Genomic DNA, 14,234 nt, shown 5'->3' with positions numbered 1-14,234 from the left:
AGAATGACGACAGTTATGAGTACCAATAGTCCTCATAGGACATGCAAAGGGGCTGTACTCATTACCAGCACAACGTAGGTCATCCATTACTATTGGACCAGTTCCCTGCCCAAATCGAGCTCTATGGTATGTTGCAACAACATCAGGGAAACCCATATACTTGCAAATTACACGACCATCATTCTACCAAATGAATCATCACAGACAGTTCCCCACTGTCCATTCCAAAACACTTCAACTCTTCCTTCAAATGATCCTCTGCCTCCAACTAATCTAAGAGCTCTTTCTATTAATTTTAGTGCTCAAAATTAACGCTAAATGTTTGTATAATTACCTGGACAGTATCGAATATTAATGTGTTGTACATCATACATTGACAACCTGTTTCTCTGGCCAATAGTGATGAATGAATAAGGTTTTGGTTGAATTGTAGGTTGACCGTTTCTACTGAAAGTAGTTCTACCATAATGCATCAATGAAAGATAATTATATGGTAGAGATTGGCTGTCAGAAGTAGTTCGTCTGACAAAATTTCCTGCATATCCACTTCCTAATATACAGAAAAAAGTCAATTTCAATCTGTGCATGTACATGCATGTCTATACTTATATTTCCAGTTATTATTCTGACGTATGTGTCTCTGTCAGCTCGTGATTGTTCATGAAATCGTCCAAGTGCATGCATTATCTAATGAGCAGGGACAGCAAGATAGCAACCACTAGCTAATGAGACTAGCTGAGGTCTGGCATATCTTCCTGGAGGTTGTTTACCAAGATAGGACCAACAACTACAGTTAATTTTTTTTTATTTAATAGTAAAACTTGTTACATAATTGCTTACCCTCCTCGACTAACAAATTGAATATAATCACGGTTATAACTCTGTCTTGGAGTAAATCGAAGGCATGTAAGATCATGAAACATTTTGATTAAACTTGTTAAAAGCATTCCTTTCTCTAGTAGCTACACCATCAAAAATAAATTTTATAAAACAATTGAAACTGCTAACCAACTCCACTAATTGTGTATGGGATAGTCCTTGACCACTTGCCATGGTTACGGAGCCATGCTTCTGAATTGACTAACTCATCCCATCCACCACGCTTGAAGAGTGCAGCCTGCTCTGGAGTCATTTTGATGTCTCCCTCTATAACATCTTCACTACTACCATACTCTTCACCTACCATTGTCATGGCATATAGTTAGATTATACTGTTAACTTACTGAAGTTAGCAGGTGCTTGAGATATTTTATTTGCCAGTGCAATATAATTTAAATATATGTTGTAATAGACTGTATATACTTACATTCTTCAAGATCACTTTTAAAATTATCAATTATCATCTTTATCATCCTCATCATCTGTGTTGTCTTTATCATCTTTATCTTTTCCACTGTCATCATTATCTTTTATGTCATTTTTGTTGTCACCTTCTTTGTCTTCATCCTCATCAACATCACCAAGGTCAAGATTGATTTCTTCCTTATCTTCTTCTTTGCCTGTAGCATCCATCAGCTGAGAATCATGCTTATCTACAAATAAGTACATCATATTAAGTATAAATGTACATACAATCACTTACTCTCATCTTTTAGTGGTCCTGGACCATCCCAACTTCTTTTAGAAGCTGTAAAATTAAGAAAGTAAAAAGCTCACCGTGCTATGTTCCATAAGTTGTTAAATTCTTACCAGCAGGGTTGCAGTGCACTTGAATGATAGCAAGGAGAAGAACAAACAGAGTTAGCCTGTTCATGATGATACCTACAATTGCAAGTAAATTCTAGCTACAGTGACACTCCTTATATACATCCACTCTCTGCAGGAAGTATACTTGCTAAGTAACTAGGTAGATCTAGTCTGTCCAGTTTATACAGGAAGCATTTTCTACTTTCATAATTTATATGTTTGCATTTAATTAGATGTTATGGTAAATTTGGTTTTCGATCAAAAGTTAGTTAATTTATCACTATAAGCCAAACATCAGCTTAATTATTGAGACAGCTAGTTATTACTTTTAGTTTGCTATAATTCAAATCTATGAACTAATTGCATGTCTTGAGGGCAAAAGACATGCATGTAATTATTTCATGAAGTGTTTATATCAGCTTTTATTGGGCTGGTGAATGATTGACATTAACAGCACGCACAAAGAGGGATACAATTTAATCACTAGTAACTAAATTTATTTACTAATTGTTTTTTTAAAGTAGCTACGATTATTGAGTAAAATTTTTAGCATGTCAAAATATAGATCTAATACTTCCTACCAGCCATGTATGCTGTAAGAATTGGTAGTTGCTCAATTAGTGACATTATGTAGTAGGTTGCATCCATATAGGTGCATACATGTACATGAGATAATTTTGGTACAGGAGGAAAAAAAATTAATTATTTCTGATTTATTATATTTTGTGGGAAAACATTTGTGCATGTGGACAATGTGTTCACATGAAGTCAGTAGCTTATTACTACATGCTAAACTAATCAAGCCATCCATGTAAATGCAAATTCAATGACAAGAGTTAATATCATAAACAATAACTTGGTTCCATTAAACTTAAAATTAATGACAGTTGCCTAGTTTACAGTTTAACTTGTAGGCAGCACATTAAAAACTGTTAAAATTACAATTTTTATAATTATGATTTATGTTGACAAGTCCCTAATATGCATATAGTGCCAGTAACATACCCATGTTACATAAATCTCAATTAGAAAACATTACTGTTACTTCCTTAAACAGATAAATTCACTCCTGATATCATATTTTCTCCTACATTTGTTAGGATAGCTTGACTAACAAGCTTCAAATGATCACTACCAGAGTGCCTAGACAATATCAAGTAGTGATTTCTGTAGTGACTGTATTTGCATACATGAATTATTATTGTTATTATTATTGTTAGTGTTATTATTGTTGTTATTATTATTGTTATTGTTATTATTATTATCATTATTATCATCAGGCCCGCTGAGAGAAGACATGGGGCCCAGGGGAAGATTAAAATTAGGGGCCCGTTGCAATAATTTTTAAAAAATTACAAATTAAACCACAAGAACTACCAATGCTCAAATATGACCAAAAATCAGTTGAGTGACTTAGGAACACTAGCAATTGAAAGCAAACTTGCAGAACAGCTAAATTTTGATAATATCATACATCATTTTGATGTGTTTAAAAGCCAGAAAGGCACATATTTAATTATGTAATGATGACTTATTATACTTTAATTATAATGTACATTATTATGGGGCCCCCTGAAGTGAGGGGCCCAGGGGATTTATCCCCTTCTCCCCCCCCTCTCAGTGGGCCTGATTATCATTGTTGTTAATACTAAGAATTGAGAGATATTATTATTATTATTATTACTATTGTTATTATTAGTTATTAGTGATTATGTTAGTTATGATTAGTTATGAGAATGAGTGGTGAACATGTGTTCTGTTACTATATTTAGAATGTTAGAGAGTTCTTTTGTTCTGTTGTTATCTGTTCTATTGTTCAGTCAGTTCTCTCTCGTGCTCTCTCCCTCATGTATTGATTGTCCTGGACATTCTCCCTCTCTTCTTCCTTCTTTTTTAACTTATAGTATAATTATAATACTGTCAACTGTTGCGCCAATACTGCGCGTTAGCAGCTGATAGCACAGTGAAGGGAGTAAACATCACAACTTCATTATGTAACTTGGGTTGTTTGTGACTCCAGGAAAAATGTGGCTAAGCAATTACTATCTAGTTTAATTAGTATTGGTTTATAAGCAGTTATACTGCTGCAAACCACCTATTTCCTGATTATAGTAATCAGGGCACATTCAGGGCTAATGCTTTACCATCTGGTAATTCTGTCACTAGCTTTGAAGTTGCAATTAGATTGGAATATTTTCAACAATTTTTGGGAAAAGTTTTTTGCCAAACTTTGAATGTTATGTAATGCATCAAATGGTCTCTTTTTGTACACAAATAAAGTAGAGCTATATCTATAGTTTACTGAAAGTCACTTGCATTAATTAATTGCTTAATTTGGTTTTAATTTCAAGTTTTGACTATATCATCAATAGTGTGTACTTAAGTCACTTTCATTCACTTTCTATTCTCATTTAGTGATATCTACTGTATGTCATTGTATAACTGGAATTCCAAAGTTGTTATAACCAGTTCACAAACTCACAAGGTTGTAGCAACCTAGTAACAATCTTGTATAAAAGTGCTAAAGTTGTGACTAAATTGTAAGAAACATAACAACCTTGTGACAAGGTTGTCCAAAGGTTGACAGGAAACTGAGGTTTCATTAAATGTGCCCCATTATGATATGAAGCTATTGCTACAAAGGGATCATTGACCAGCACTTACAGTATTATAGATACATCAAGTATCTAGAAATCAATTGAAACTATATTGGATTAGGATGGCAATATTCATTATGTGTTGATAGTCTTTCAAATGATAGTTTTATATTAAATTCATTGTAGATTGTGACAAGGTTGCTACGAATTCACAAGGTAAAAAAACATTTCAATTCCAGGATTTTTACAAGGTTGTGGGCCTTGTGGCCACCTTGTGACAACAACTGTTGCCACAACTATGCTGCAACCTCATTTTTCTATATGGGTGATCACTAAAATATCAAAATCAACTATAATGTACACATATAAACAAAAGTTTTTTAGTCTAACAACTATAAAATCTAATTTGTTTGTTCTATTAAAGGAAGGGGAATGATCTTATTAAACTACAGTGTTCAATTCATGAGCAGGGAATACTAACATCTTCACCGAGATTGCAGTAATGCAGTTGTGTTCACCAATAGGAGTACTGGGACAATGAGTGATCTGTGCCTCTCTACCAGTACACTGTACATCATCCATCAATATTAGAAGTGGAGTAAGTCCATAGCAATGTGCATAAGGATTGAGACAACTATAGCTTACCAGTATCCAAATTCACAACAGACACCATGTGCATCAATTACATCCAAATAGATCTAATCAATTATTCATTACCAGCACAATGTAGATCATCCATGACTATTATACCAGTTACTTGCCCAGATTGAGCTCTACAATATGTTGTAACAATATGCAACAGAATATGTAATATGAATTGGGATGATTTTGGAGCCATTTGCAAAAAAACCATAGACTATTCTCTTTGCCTTTTTACAACCTGGGGGTTCATCCCAGGTCGTTCCCATAATTGATTTCACCCATGTGCGATGTATAATTGTATGTAGAGGGTAAAACTCAATGCTAATACACATCTGTATTGTTATAAGTATGTCAAGATAATGTCAACAATAACAATAATAATAATAATAACAATTAAGAGTAAGTACAAAATAAAGGTACATGTTTGCATGCTATAATAAAACAATTTATTAATTAAGGAAGAAAGAGAAGAGTAACAAAAGAAAGCAAAGAGTAGCTCCAGTGATACATATTAATGAATAATAATATTAAAGAAGAAGGATTGGTGGTATTGATAACTATTAGGGTGTACGTGTGGGTATATGGTGTAATGGTGATAACTGGTAAGGTGGTTACAGTTACAATGGTAATATGGTGGTACAATGGTAATCGATATATTGCATGTCTTTGGTGTACATGGTAATGATAAGATGACAATTGTGACAATAAAACAATTGGGGTGCCAAGGTGGATAATGGTGATAATGTAGTACAAGTTTATGATGGTGATAAGAGGGTGATACACATTGTATTGAATGATGATTTAAGATAGTGGTATTTTTGTGAGAATAGTGAATTATGTAATTAGTATAATTACACTAAACTGTGTTCAAGTAAATGGTATTTGTCCTTGACCAAGGTTGTACCAAGTGCCATTAAAATAGCAAACACTTATCTCCATACTTAGCTTCCCTCTCTGACATTATGTTTTGATTTTTGCTTTCTGGATTTGATCTAAATTCAGACCTGACAGATTCATCTGCTTCTATTTCATGCCAACATGGTCTTAATCCAATAACTTGCTTTAAAACTGAATAAGTTCAGAATTAGAGCTCTTGATTGCAAAATAAAGAAGAGTTTGTCCATCTTTAGTCTCAGCATGTGGGTTACAACCATGCTCTGTGAGGAAATATAGAACCAGTCCAAAATTACCAACTTTGCATGCTGCATGAACTGAATTATAACCATTCTTATCAGTATCATCAGGATCATAGTGACAACTTTTAACAAGATGCATTGCCATATCATACTTGTTGGAGAGGCAGGAGTAATGAAGAGGAGAACGTCCAAAATTGTCTCTTGGAAATGACTTGTAATAATACTTCAGATATTCATATGTTTTAATGTTTCCCTTTTCTGCTATTAAGTGTAAGCAAGTAATGCCATCTTTATCTTTTGCAGTAACATCTACTGGTAAGCCATCTGATGTGTTGATGATGTGTGGCCCATCTAATGAATACTTAATCTCACGTAGCCAAACTGTACTAAGAGAACTTATGCTCTCACACATTAAATATTTGATTGTTTCAAATTGATCAGCTGCTACAGCTAAGTGAAGTGGTGTACGACCTTGATGATTTGTTGCATTAGGATTACAATAATTATTATCAATGAGATACTTCAATACATTCAAGTGACCCCTCTCTACTGAAATGTGAACTGCTCCAGACCCTTCATCATCAGTAGCTGATACATTACACTTCTTACTAATAAGATATTTAACAACTTCTAACTGATTAAAGTACACTGCAATAAGAAATCCAGTACGACCACATTTATTGTCAGGTAGTTCAAGTGATGATGGTATGTGTTCTATAATGTACTGGATCAAGTTCAATCTTCCCTCACTACATGCTAAGTGAATAGGAGACATTCCTTTATCATTCACAGCACACAGATCTAACTGATGATTCTCTACCAGATGTTTGAGTATAGGAAGAGAGTCACTGTACTGACAGGTAATGTGAAGAACTGTTGATCCATTAGAAGTCTTAGCTGCTACATTACACTGAGAAAGACTAGTGAGATAATGTACAACAGGAGCATGACCTCCTTCACATGCTCTATGAACAACCGTACTACCAGTATCAGTAGTAGTGGCATTAACATCACACTGATACATGTTGATCAGTTCCTGTAGACAATGTAGCTTACCTTTATAAGCAGCTGAATGAGCTAGTGTGTACTTGTTATGGCTAGTGTGATTAGTAATTTCCACACTACACTCCTGGTTGTACCATTCCAATATATGAGTATTACCAGTCTGTGCTGCTCCATGTAATGCTGTGAAGCCATATTTATCAGTAGCTAAAGGCTCGAGCTTATACTGTTGTATTAGTAACTGTACTAGATCAAGATTACCTGATCCAGAGGCAAATGTGACACATGTACTGTCACGTGTATTCCTAGCACTAACATCACATTTCATATCATCTATTAGAAATATGACTAACTGAATATTACCACTCTTACAGGCAAAATGCAATGGTACCCAACCATCATTGTTAGTAGAGTGTAGTAAACTAATGTATTGAGGATACTGACTGGTGATATGCTTGATAAAGTGAGTATGTCCCTTTAATGATGAATAATGAATAACATTCCAACCTTTGTTATCTGTGAGGCTCAGACTACACTTGTACTCCTTCACGTATAATTCCAGTAGTAAAATATCACCAGATTCAGCAGCATAATGAATTGGTAGCTTACCATTACTGTCAGCTTGATGAGGATCTAACTGATAGGTAGTTATTAATTCTTTAACAAGAGATAAGTTAAGAGACAGTGAGACATAATGTAAAGCAGTGAGGCCATTCTTAGTAACTGCAGTAGGAGACAAACCTTGTTCAGTAATAAGATACTGAACTAAATCAAAGTTACCACTTCGTGCAGCATGATGTACTAATGTGCGCCCTTCATTATCTGTTTTATTAATATCACATTGCTGTACCTCAATGAGATATTTGGTGATATCTATATGACCATTGCTACAAGAATGATAAAGAGTTTGCATACCATCATTGGCAGTGATATTAGGATCACTGTTATGATTATTAATAAGATATTTGACAGAATTAATACTGCCTGAACGGCAGGAGCAGACTAATGGTGTACGACCATAAGTATCAGTATCATTAGCATTGAGATTATACTGAGATATGATATAACTTAATACACTAGTAGAACCTGACCAGGCAGCATAATGTACTGGAGACCTATTATCATTAGTTAATGTACTCTTGATATTATATTCTTCTAATGCTTTCACTAGTAATATATTGCCACTTTTTTGTGCTAAATGAAGTAATGACTTACCATCATTTGTAGTGGCATTTATGTCAAAGTTAGGGCGAGTGCTAACTTTCTTGAGAAGTGAAGAAAACATTTTAACTCTTTCATTTCGTTTGATAAAATCAACATTTGGTTTTATACTAGTATTATTAATAATCTTAACATATGGTGCATCACTTTGTGCCATAAGCTTACCATACACAATACCAGCTGGAATACTCATACCTGCATAACATGCATGATGTAAACATGACATACCACCATTATCATTGAGTAATAATGTTTCATTACCTTGAATACTAACAATATATTCAACAACTGATGATGAAGCATACCATGAAGCAATATGAAGTTGAGTCCTACCATATTTAGAATCCTTTATATCAGTGGATAATTGATATCGATTTAAAAGATACTTAAAAAGCTCAACACTTTTCTCATTTGTAGATCGACATGTATAATGTAGTACACCCTGTCCTAAACTAGTAACTGAATCTGGTGAGAAGAGGTGCAGTGATTCAAGCTTGTGGACTAATGCTAACTCTCCACTTATACAAGCTAACAATGATAAAGAGGCACTGATACAATTAATCTGAGAAGTATTACAATTTCTCTCAATAAAGAATTCCACTAGGTCAGAATGGCCCCCCATTGCTGAGTACAGTAATGCAGTGTTATTGCTATTGTCTGGTTGATCAGGAGGAACGTCACACGTGTCTACTAGATATTGTACTATAAATAAGTGGCCTTTATAAGATGCCATATGTATACTAGATACACTATTATCATCACCTTCATTAGGATCAATATCATATTGATGGATGAGTAGTTGAAGGATCTCAATGTGTCCACCATATGATGCAGAGTGTAATGGAGTCCAACTATGAAGACCACAACGATATGTGCTGCAACCAAACTCATCAAGAAGCCATTGTACTTCATCTTTTAATCCTCTCCAAGCTGCTTCATGTAATGGTGTACTGGTATTCTCATACCATAATGGATCACATATATCTATAAATGAAGAACATTATTAGTAATACATGTATGTTATGTTGTTTGACAATTGCCCAATGGAGACATTGACTAAAGGTCAGTTTATGTACTTACCAATATCAGTGGATGAGTGTTTAACCTCTTTTTTTGAGTACTGTAAAATTATTAATAATATCAAAATTTTATTTACATAATAATTATAACAAACCTCTCTTAGATTATATTTATCTTCACCACATGTTAGTTGAGTGATACCAATAATAGCTAACTGTTGCTGTAGCTTTGTAGTTAGAGGAAATAATAAAGAATAAAGATACTCAGGAATGAGGTAACCCAAACAGAGAGACCCATCATGGACAAAACTGAAGTAAAGGTCATATTCAGGAATATCTAAACCTTTTGGTATTGCTCTACGAAAGAAGAATATGTCATCCAGTGTGTAGTCATCTCTGTCAACTTTAGCAATCATTACTCGTGTACCAGGAGGAACACCTTTTACACCAAACTGTACAGCATCAGCATCTTTCAATAGTCCACCACTGTTTATAAAATAATCCTTTAACTTCTCTTCATATGACGACCAAGTTCTCTTTAACAAACAATTTTTTGGTAGAAATACTCCAACAAGTTTTATCATTAGTTTATAGTTGAACCAAGATATGTATTTGTGCTGCAATATGGTAAATAATTCTGATAATGTTTTGACGTGTTCAAACTCTTCTTTAAGTGCTTGAGCAATTTTTTCTGAAGTTGTTTGCTGTTTTTTGTTAGGACCGAGTAGCGACATTGTGTGCATAATGAGGTAGTCAATGATTTTAGGTACATCACTTGATTTGAAAGAATTCTTTGTTATTCTGATTGCTTCGTCAAATTCATCTTGTAGATCATATAACTTGCTAGTTAATTCAAAACTCTTTTCAGAAGAACCATATTTGGATGTACCTAAATTGATGAATAGTTAGCATTAATAGTTGTTTAAAAATGAGGCAATATCATTACCTATTGCTCTGTCAGTGCTTGCTGGTGACATAGCTACCTCATCTGTTTCTGGAGTGGCACTTTTTTCTAAAAAAAGAAGAAATACTGATTGCATGTGACTTATTATCAAATAACCAAATTACCATCTGGCATTTTCATAATCAATTTTTCATGCTATACAAGCAGGTAAAAGAAAAAGCACAATAGACTGTGAGAGTGTAATGCCTTATATTATTTATTGCTTGATAGTGATATTCATGTACTATATCAGTAGTGTGACTTCAACTATGCAAGCGATTGACTCAATACCAAAAAAGCAGATAATTAGGCTACCTAACCCAACCTACACTAACACATAATGTATTATCATAGATACAGTAACTGTGACACTGACGACAGTGATACTATTGACTCAACTAATAATGTACCTTTTGAACTAGTTGATCCTACAGGTGGCATAGCTGGAAGAGGATGTTCACGAGCTATTTCATCAGCTAATGCTGGATCACCTCCTCCTTCTTTAACAGCTACACACACTCTCCTCCAACAAGGAATACCATTAGTCTGGTAGTCATCATAATCTTTCTTTAACCAATGCTCTAAAACTTTTTGTAGAGATGAGATAGTGTTTCCATAAAAACTAGCTTCTATGGTGTTGATAGTGTCTATTCTTAAACGCAAAGAAATGGCTATGGATTTCCAATGAGCTGAGAGTGGCCTGACTTTATCATAAACAGGATAGAAATCTTTGATGCCTATCAATAAACACAAAAAATTGATTTCACTCTTTGCAAAATAAAAAAACTCACTTAGTTCTTTGTCACAAACATCAACAAAATTCTGAGAAGATGTGGAATCTGAAGTAGTTCCTACTTCAACTCCAGCCATTGTCTCTTTCAGTTGCTGCAGTTCGAGCTACGCCCAACGCATAGGCGTGGCTCAATAATATACGGCACTATTCTCCGTCTGTAGATAGAATACGGAGTAGACACGTGGTTTGTAGTGTACTTTTAGAAAGCTTCTCTCCCTCTCTTAGTAGAACATCATCAAACAACCATCTCTTGAATTTCAGACTATCTCATTTATTAAATAAAGGAGTGAAGACCCTACACACTGGAGTAAGGACATAATGTAATTTTACTAATGTACCACTGATCAGTATAATCCGGTAATTATTGGGTTGAAATTAGATTAAAGATTCAATGAACTGTCTACTGTATATGCCAAAATTTTCTGGGGATTAAAAAATGATTTAACAAATTATACGTTAAGTGGGAATCATAAATTATGTGAAATTTTATGCATATAATTGAGACTGGAAAATTATTTTAAAATTATTTATAAACCTCTATGAGGCACATATTCATTTTATTTATAATGTCTCCTCTCCCTCTATCATCTCTCATTAGTATATATACTCCAGTAGTTCTGAATCAAGTGATGGATCAGATGATCATAAGACTAATTATGATGAAGGGTCTCTGGATGAGGTTGATTTGGGTTCTCTCTCTCATGCTATTGTCACCATATCAATACCTGATACTCTACCTGAGGTACCTCTCCTGGTGCTCAATAGGAACCGAATGTTCCCAGGATTTGTCAAAATGGTGGAGGTAAGTCTAAATGATTTGTCATTGTTAGTTATACTCTACCATATACTGGGTACTCTCTCTTTCCTTCTCTTTCAGGTTACTGATTAATCTCTAATGTCTTCAATAAAACAGAAATGTGACCTGGCTTTACCTTATGCTGGAGCTTTCCTTTAAAAGAATGACAAGTACATGTACATTAACAACCTATCCATTACTTTAGCTACACTTAATGTGTGGTATTTTATCTTCTAATTTGATTTAATCTTATTTCTATTCTTAATAACCACATTAAATATACACAAGTATTATTTATTATTATTATTATTACTATAATTGTTGTTGTTTTTCTTGTAGTAATGAAGCTGATGATATCACTAATCTTGATGATGTATACAATATTGGTACGTTTGTACAGATCACTGAGTTTCAAGAGTTCAATAATAGAATGAGATTAATAATACAAGGACACAGACGGTGAGTGAAGCTAAATACATGTACATGTACATATTATATTGTATTATAATACAGTGTACGGCATGGGGTATGACATTTCCTGATACATGTACATGTTCTTAAATTTATTCCAATCAAAATTGGATTTTTACGAATTTTTATAGTTGATCAAAAATTAGATGAAAATTTCTTTAGTACAGGAACTTTGGCCTAATTCTGCAAAAAATGAAAAGTAGATAGTTCTCAATTTTTATCGAATTTTCTGATGCATTTACATGTTCTTATGCTGTGTAGAAAGTTTGAGCTCATTCCGGTCAAAAATTGTATTTTTTACGAATTTTTTAATTTATTTATTATTAGTATTTGTATAACTGGTGTTATGCATGAAGATGCTAATATTAACAGCAGCAATGAAAAGACACCAAGCTCGAAGAAGAAGAAAGGATCTCCTCTCAGTCAGAAACTGTCATGTCTTCAAAAACTCTCTTGTAGTACCTCAAAAAATAAAGACTCACTTAGTGAGGGGGTCAGGGTCAGGAGGTGTGGCTAATGATAATAGGCTGATATTAATGGTTAAGACTGAGAATGTGTACCATGAACCTATTGAAAAGTCACAACAGATCAAGGTATGGGATTATGGGAATGAGAGTATGAGTATGGAATTATGAGAATGGAGTATGGATATAGAATGATGCCATTAACATTTGAACAGAATCATTCATGTTTTAGTATTATTACTAGTTGAAACCATGCAGGCATTGTCAGCTGATAGAAGTGATTGAAACAATCTGAGACATCATTTCATTGAATCCACTGTATACACATGTAGGTAAGAGATACATATATATGATGCAAGACATAGACCATCACTTTCATTTAGATAGATAAACTTTTGCTTTTTATTTTGTTGACTTTGTCTTTGTAAAGTTGCTGTTATTATTATTGTTATTATAATTCCATCTCTCAATTAAATCTATTAGTAACGCGGTAGCGTTACTAAGCCTTAGGATTCACCCCAAAACAATATGGCTGCCACGACTTTTGCAGCCTTGCTATACTGGGGAAACAAGCTCCTATGCTTACCAGACTTCTTAGAGGACCTTATCTTGACCAGAGGACTCCATTGGTACCACTAGCGGGGGTCTAAGCCTTTTCTAAAAGGAGAGTAAAACTGTAAAAGATCGGCGAAACGGCCGTTTTGTTCAGCCACCTTTTTTCATCTTAGTCATCATCTCCTGTCAATCCAGTTGTCGGTGTGTATCTCAAGATTGGCTAGTGCTAGAAGGTTAATTCTTACACCATTCTACTCCAACAGTCTATGCGCAGGTCCATGTCCCATCAGATCATTCATTCTCCAAGAAAGGAAGAAGTGATACTGTGACTGTTGGATCAGTCAAAACTTACCTCATTCCGCCATTTTGTTAATTAAAGAAACATGTGCTTTAATTTTGGGTGTGGTCGCGCATGCTCATATCTCAGAACTGGGAATTTTTTTATCTACACAGCCAAGAATATTCATTGTGATATCAAGCTGTAAAGTTAACACTAATGTAACGTTAATGAATATCATTCTGATTCACTCGTGATTTTCTCCCAGCCTGATACGTTGCTGTTATATAAAGAAGATACTGGATGTAATACTACACTAATGAATCTTCACATAGATGATACAGAGTGTAAGTCCATCATTGATGAAACGGTGCTGTTTACACCAGTGTATCATGCATTTTATTAAGATGGCGGTCAGTCACATGGAGGGAATTGGGATTGCTCTTCTTAGTTTTCTAAGGCCTAGAAAAGTAATAGTGAAGCTGCAGCCTATTCTGACAGTGTAATTAATGTAGATGCGAGAGTATAGACTGCTATAAAGCTGTTAAAAGGACCGTGGTAGTTTATGTGGATAGTTGCCATTTCAGTGACCATTTCTACTGAGAGGAGCAAATAATATAGTCAGTAAGTCA

At 34.3% G+C, this 14,234-nt stretch overlaps 1 long non-coding RNA gene across 1 annotated transcript; it reads right to left on the bottom strand.

The window, feature by feature from the left end:
• Positions 1-110: 110 nt before the first annotated feature.
• On the bottom strand, positions 111-1,791 carry LOC100632971 (uncharacterized). Its single transcript, XR_002187067.1, has 8 exons — positions 1,690-1,791; positions 1,583-1,627; positions 1,224-1,532; positions 1,009-1,179; positions 841-962; positions 606-787; positions 335-550; positions 111-286 (listed from the first exon to the last, which is right to left on the bottom strand). It is a non-coding gene; the product is annotated as an uncharacterized LOC100632971 (long non-coding RNA).
• Positions 1,792-14,234: the final 12,443 nt, after the last annotated feature.

Source organism: Amphimedon queenslandica, unplaced genomic scaffold (assembly GCF_000090795.2).
Source record: "Amphimedon queenslandica unplaced genomic scaffold, v1.1 AMPQUscaffold_12851, whole genome shotgun sequence".
Classification (NCBI taxonomy): Eukaryota; Metazoa; Porifera; class Demospongiae; order Haplosclerida; family Niphatidae; genus Amphimedon; species Amphimedon queenslandica.
The sequence above is the reverse complement of the archived record's forward strand: the minus strand, read 5'-3'. Positions and strand labels throughout refer to the sequence as shown.